The sequence below is a fragment of the Astatotilapia calliptera genome, chromosome 4 (assembly GCF_964374335.1).
Source record: "Astatotilapia calliptera chromosome 4, fAstCal68.1, whole genome shotgun sequence".
Classification (NCBI taxonomy): Eukaryota; Metazoa; Chordata; class Actinopteri; order Cichliformes; family Cichlidae; genus Astatotilapia; species Astatotilapia calliptera.
In genome coordinates, this window is record NC_137425.1 from 5,587,575 (window position 1) to 5,594,236 (window position 6,662).

At 38.9% G+C, this 6,662-nt stretch overlaps 1 long non-coding RNA gene across 1 annotated transcript; it reads left to right on the forward strand.

Annotated features, from left to right (window-relative positions):
• The first annotated feature begins 1,311 nt into the window (after nucleotides 1–1,311).
• Nucleotides 1,312–1,577, forward strand: LOC145428231 (uncharacterized). Its single transcript, XR_013908463.1, has 2 exons — nucleotides 1,312–1,436; nucleotides 1,523–1,577. It is a non-coding gene; the product is annotated as an uncharacterized LOC145428231 (long non-coding RNA).
• Nucleotides 1,578–6,662: the final 5,085 nt, after the last annotated feature.

A 6,662-nucleotide genomic window follows, 5' to 3' on the forward strand; every position in this document is an offset into this window, starting at 1 on the left:
AGAAAGTACAGGAAAGGCAATCAAGAACAAAGGATGGGAGACCTGCCACCAGAAAGACTGGAAGCTACCCCTCCATTTACATACAGCGGTATGGACTGCTTCGGACCATTCTGTGTAAAAGAAGGGAGGAAAGACTTGAAGAGATATGGACTCTTGTTTACATGTATGTGCTCGAGAGCTATACATATAGAAGTTCTAGATGATCTCAGTGCAGACTGTTTTCTCAATGCACTCCGTTGTTTCATAGCAATACGTGGCAACGTAGGTCAGCTGCATTGTGATCAAGGCACCAATTTTATCGGTGCAAGAAACGAGCTTCTAATGCAAGCAACTCAAGAGAAAGTCAAAGAGCTGGGAATAACTTTCGTTTTCAACCCACCTGCTTCTAGCCACATGGGAGGAGTCTGGGAGAGGCAGATTCGGACAATAAGAAATGTTCTGAAATCCATTCTTGACCAGTCAGCTTCAAGATTAGACACTTCATCATTGAGAACGTTCATGTATGAAGCTATGGCAATAGTAAACAGTCGACCACTAACTGTAGAGTCTATCAACGACCCTGTAGGACTGGAGCCGTTGACACCCAACCATATTTTGACGATGAAGTCAGCAGTGATCTCACCACCACCTGGAGAATTTGCTAAAGAAGATCTCTACCTCCAGAAAAGATGGAAACGAGTACAATATTTGGCGAATGTATTTTGGACAAGGTGGAGAAAGGAATATCTGTTAAACTTGCAACAGAGAAGCAAATGGAATAAAAACAGAAGAAATGCAAAAATAAATGACATTGTGTTATTACAAGAAGACTGTCTTCCAAGAAATCAATGGAAACTCGCCAAAGTTGTGGAAGTCACTCCAGGAGCTGACGGCAGAGTCAGACAAGTTAAGCTTCTCATCGGTGACTCTGCTAGAGACAATAAGGGGAAGCACACAACTAAGACGATTTTAGAGAGACCCATACATAAGACTATACTTTTACTTGAAGCAGAGTAAAGACTCAACATAATGTTTATTGGTTAACCTTCGCTAAGTTCATTGTTGGGTCAAATTCCTTTAGGATCACACATGCTGTTGCGATAGTGTGATGGTGGGAGTGTAACAGTTGGTGAAATGTTAGTATTTGACCACTAGGCGGAGCTCTTGTAATGATAATGTAACTAACTCATTTTATTTTGTATGTTTTATTTTTGTGTTGAGCATGTTAACATTTTCCTTTTTTGCCTACCGGATTGGTGTACAGTTAATTTGATACATGGAAAATAGCCGGTTAATTTTGTAAATATAAGGTAAGGGCAGAGGTCACTTCCTGTTTTGGAAAAAAGTCAGAGAAGCTGCGCATGGTGACGGTCTAGCCGTGTAAAAGTCAAGCTAAGAAAGAAGAAATAAGCCCTAAGTTCCAGTTACACCGGTTTGTCTACTTGCAGGCCAAAGTGGTATGTTTGTTTATATTTTGTGAATTTTATATTGTAATATGTTTTAATGCTGAAATATAATTTTCTTGTACATTTGTATTCACCAGTTCTACGGTGTACCTGTACGTTAAGAGAAGCACAGTAAACATCAGTAAAGAAGAACTCTCGTGTCTCTCGTGTATGTGTACAAGCCGGCATACTGATGGATTTAACAACCTTATTTTGCTGCTCATGCCTGGAAAAATTACATCTTTATAGCTGGTCTGGAAACGCCTAGGATTTCCCCCAGATGAGCTGGATGAGGTGGCTGGGGAGAGGGAGGTCCTCCCTTTTGTGTTAGACTTCTGCCTCCAAGGGGCTGGAAATGGATGGATGGACTGTATTGCTTAATAAGATTTACGGAAAAACTCTGCTGTAATGTCCCCCAGTGTGGCCATTTGTAATTTCTAATCTAATTTCAGCCCACACAAATCAACAGCAGTGATCACAAAACGGTGTATAACTGAATACAGTAGTGAGATCTTTAACCAGGTCTTCCCATTAACACCTGACCTGTCCAGAGGTTCAGTCAATGAGCTCGTCAATAGCTTCAATGCTAAAATGTTAAATGTCATTGACACTATTGCTCCCATTAAGGTGAAGGTTATCTCTGGAAGGAAAAAGTCTCCATGGAGAAACTCCACACTGGTGAAAAATGAAAAAGAGAGTGTAGGAAAGCTGAGCGCAGATGGAGAAAAACAAACCTCCAGGTTCATTATGACATCTATAAAGAGAAACTTCACAATTATAATTTACAACTGAGGAGTGCAAGGAGGTCCTACTTCTCTGACATCATCACCAAAAACAGTCATAATGCTCGGGTCTTATTTTCTACAGTTGACAGGCTAACAAACCCTCCTGTGCCAGTGGCAGCTGAACTTCATTCGACCATGGCCTGCAATGACTTTGCCAAATTCTTCACAGAAAAAATCCAAAAGATTAGATAAGCAATTGGTACATCAACAGCATATTCAGGATATGTACTGTGTCCACTGAAAAACTGTTTAAACACCATCAAACAGTTTCACCCGATTAACAGCAAAGACCTGAAGACATCTTAGGTCAACTGAACTCCTCCTGCTGTTTAGATGTCCTGCCAACAAGTTTTTTCAAAAAGGTCTCAAAGACTTTGGAGTCAGACCTGTTACAGATCGTCAACTTTTCTTTAATGTCAGGTGTGTTTCCAGAACCACTAAAAACTGCTGTAATAAAACCTATACTGAAAAAGGACAATCTTGACAAGACACAAATGAACAACTACAGGCCGATCTCAAATCTCCCATTTTTAAGTAAGATCATTGAAAAAGCAGTTTCTCAACAGCTCAATTACTTCTTAAAACAGAATAACTGCTATGATGCCTTCCAGTCAGGTTTTAGACAGAACCACAGCACTGAAACCGCTCTGACCAAAGTGTTTAATGACATATGTCTGAATACAGACAGTGGAAAAATGTCAGTCTGTCAGGGGTTGACATTTGTTCAAACACAAGTAAGAGAAATAAGACACTGTAGACCGACTCAGAGAGTATTAGAAAACGTGCGCACGGGTGAATGTCTCTGAGAAGACACACACTGAGCGCAGGCTTGGTTCTTTATTTATAGTGAAAGTAAGTTACATAGTACTTCCTCTTTTAACTGAAAGGGGAGAGGTCAGGCATTATCTCAGCTTATCTGACCTTGCACACATACAGTACACTGAAAATAACAATGCAGAAGTATATCATGCTTATCTGACATCACACACTGAGGTAAGGAATGCATTATGTTCTCTTTAACAATAAGCTTGGTTATGTGAAAATATATGAACACACAGAATATAAGGCACACTTGATTATATTGTATTATAGAGATTTGGTTATATTGTATAATGTAGAAAATCTCTTAACACAGTCTTAGTTTTACTGGATCTCAGTGCAGCATTTGATACAGTTGACCACAACATATTACTCAAACGACTGGAGAACTGGACAGGTCTTTCAGGAACTGTACTAAACTGGTTCAAAACATACTTAGAAAACAGGAAATACTTTGTATCAATAGGTAACTTCACATCTGAGCAGACAAGTATCACATGTGGAGTTCCCCAAGGTTCCATCTTGGGACCCCTTCTGTTTAACATTTACATGCTCCCACTGGCACAGATTATAAAGAACAACAAAATAAACTACCACAGCTATGCAGATGACACACAAATATATATCACAATGTCACCAGGAGACCGAGGCCCTATACAGGCTGTTGGTAAATGCATCGAGGAAATTAATGACTGGTTGTGCCACAATTTTCTCCAGCTAAACAAAAACTGAAGTAATAGTCTTTGGTGCCAAAGAAAAACAATTACATGTCACCAGAGAACTTCAATCTATACACCTAAAAACCACAAACCCGGAGAGAAATTTGGGGGTAGTGATGGATGCAGACCTAAACTTAGAAAAACACATTAAGACAATAACAAAATCAGCTTACTATCACCTCAAGAATATTTCAAGGATAAAAGATCTGATGTCTCAACAGGACCTGGAAAAACTAGTCCCTGCATTCATCTTTAGTAGGCTTGATTACTGTAACAGCATCTTTACAGGTCTACCTAAAAAATCAGTCAGACAACTACAGCTCATTCAGAACTCTGCTGCTCGAGTCCTCACTAAGACCAAAAAAGTGAACCACATCGGTCCAGCTCTGAGGTCTTTACACTGGCTGCCTGTCCATCAGAGGATAGACTTTAAAGTTCTGATGCTGGCCTATAAAGCTCTGAATGGTTTAGGACCAAAAATACATCAGTGACCTCCTGACCCAGTATGAACCTTCCAGATCCCTCAGGTCATTTGGATCTGGTTTTTTATCAGTTCCCAGAGTCAGAACCAGACACGGAGAAGCTGCATTCAGCTTTTATGCTTCATATATCTGGAACAAACTCCCAGAAAGCCTCAGATCAGCTGAAACACCCAGTTTATTTAAATCCAGGTTGAAGACTCCTATTCTCAGCTACATTTGAATAAAACACCAAATCCACACTGTTAAGCTTAAATTTCAAAACTTACATTTTAACTACTGATTTTATCTACTGTCCTGATTTTATCTACTGTTTTTTAATCAATTTTAACTCATGCTTTTTATTTGTTTTTGTTCTTTAATGTCTCTAAAGCACTTTGAATCACCTTGTTGTTGAATTGTGCTATATAAATAAACTTGCCTTGCCTAATCTAATCTAATGTCGGCCTTCACTGTTTCCTCTCTTGTAGCCGTAGGAGAGATGTCTTATCGAGTTATTGTTAATAGTCATAGTTAGAGCATAGTAATGGTTTCCTATTTAACTGAAAAAAGGCAGGGCAGCTTTACAGGTCTTTATTGAATGTAAGTTTTATCTGTAAAGGCAAACATGTTATGAACCATTTTAGATAAGGACCGGGGAACAGAATACAAACAAAATAAATGAAATATGAACATAAAAATTCAGTCTAGACAGGATGAGCTGCAAAATGGCCATGCTGAACCTCATCCTTGAGTCCTTGATCTTTTTCTGTAGGGCATGGTTTGCTGATCCATTATGGAGCCTCTAATACCTGCAGCTGGGTCCAGTTCTGGGCAGACCCACAGAGTCTGCTTTATGTGATTTTCAGTGGTACAGACACTGTACCTTTCAAATGCTGTTTGACATAATAAGTGAATCTCAATCTTTGAACAAAGACAAACATTACATGTAATCAGATTACATTCAGACAGTCTGTCTGCTTTTAAAACACCCCTTTAAATTCCTTTAGTTTAGTCTTAGTCTTAAAAATCATTTCTGTTCCTTACCCAAATATCCACATCATATCCAAGGTTCCATCTGTAACACAAAATGTTTCCATTAGTGTGACTGATTGCAAAACAAAGAACAGATGTCTTTTATTTAAACAATGATTGCTACAGTGACCTACAATAAATGTTGCAGTGCAAGGAAGCTGGCTGACCCTTACTGTCCACAGAGTGGAGGTCTCTGTTTTCTCTGTCTCCATAGTTCCTGCTTCCTGGAACAGGACCCTCACCTGCCACAGGTCTACGGAGTGGCTTTTCTGACAAAAGACTGTAATTTTTTTTAATTTGTATTATTTTTTGTCTTCTGCTATTCCTGGAGTAAGGATGTGATGCCAGTATTACAACAATGGTGTTTCAATCACAAAGATGCATAATATTGTTTTTTCTATATAGAATCAATGTGATCTGTCGATTGTTATGACAGCAGACTCTCAGACAGAGTTGAAATTAAACTTTAAGACATCTCAGGCTGTTCATGTTTTTGTATATATAAAATGTTCAGAATATCTATTCACTTCTCATAAAAGATATAGGTGTTTGTTTTCACATAGGTTGTGTTTTACTGGTTCACCCCATTTGTTATATATAGCTCCTGGTTGGCTTGTGAACTCAAACAGGTTTGACACACCTAGAGACTCCAGTTGTGAACCACCAAAACACATCAGTTAAACTCATACAGATATTTTGCTGTATTCCCACAGACATGCTTTCTCTTACATCATAGAAACATTTTATAAGAAAGCCTAGCCTTTGTGTCAGACCATATTACAATCTGCTGGAAATGTAAAAAACAAAACAAAACAAAAAAAACCACACACACAACTTAATTTTTCCACATTCTTGTTTCCACATCTTTTGGTTTTGTTTGCAAAAAAGGATTTATGAGTTTGTTTGGAAACTGTTAGTCTTTGCTTTGTATTTCCTAGCACCATGCATGGTGGTGTTTTGGAGATTGCTATGCAAAACCTCAAAATGGGGGACACCCAGGTCTACAGGAACACTATTTAGCAAACTCTAAAGGAACTCCCTTTTCCTTCTGAGTCATAGAAGTTCAAATCCAGCTGGTTTTAATATAGCATGACAACAAGTTTCCACATCATTTCATTCATTCATTTTCATTTATTTATTCATTTTCAGGCACAACACATGACTTCAAGGAGTGATTCTCTCTACCTACCGCAATGGGTAAACACTTGGATACATAGAAACCGGAGGACACAATGTAACCATGGGGATATGGTGTGGGCAAATATGCATACTGAAACAAAAACAAGGATTTAAAGTTGTGCAAGTGGTTTCCAGGGATGGGATGTAGTGATGTGTATCAGAGTTGTTATGCAACCAAAGACTGGGATGACAGGCAATGAGATCAGGGCACCGCCCTGACACACACACACGAGGCCTTGTACA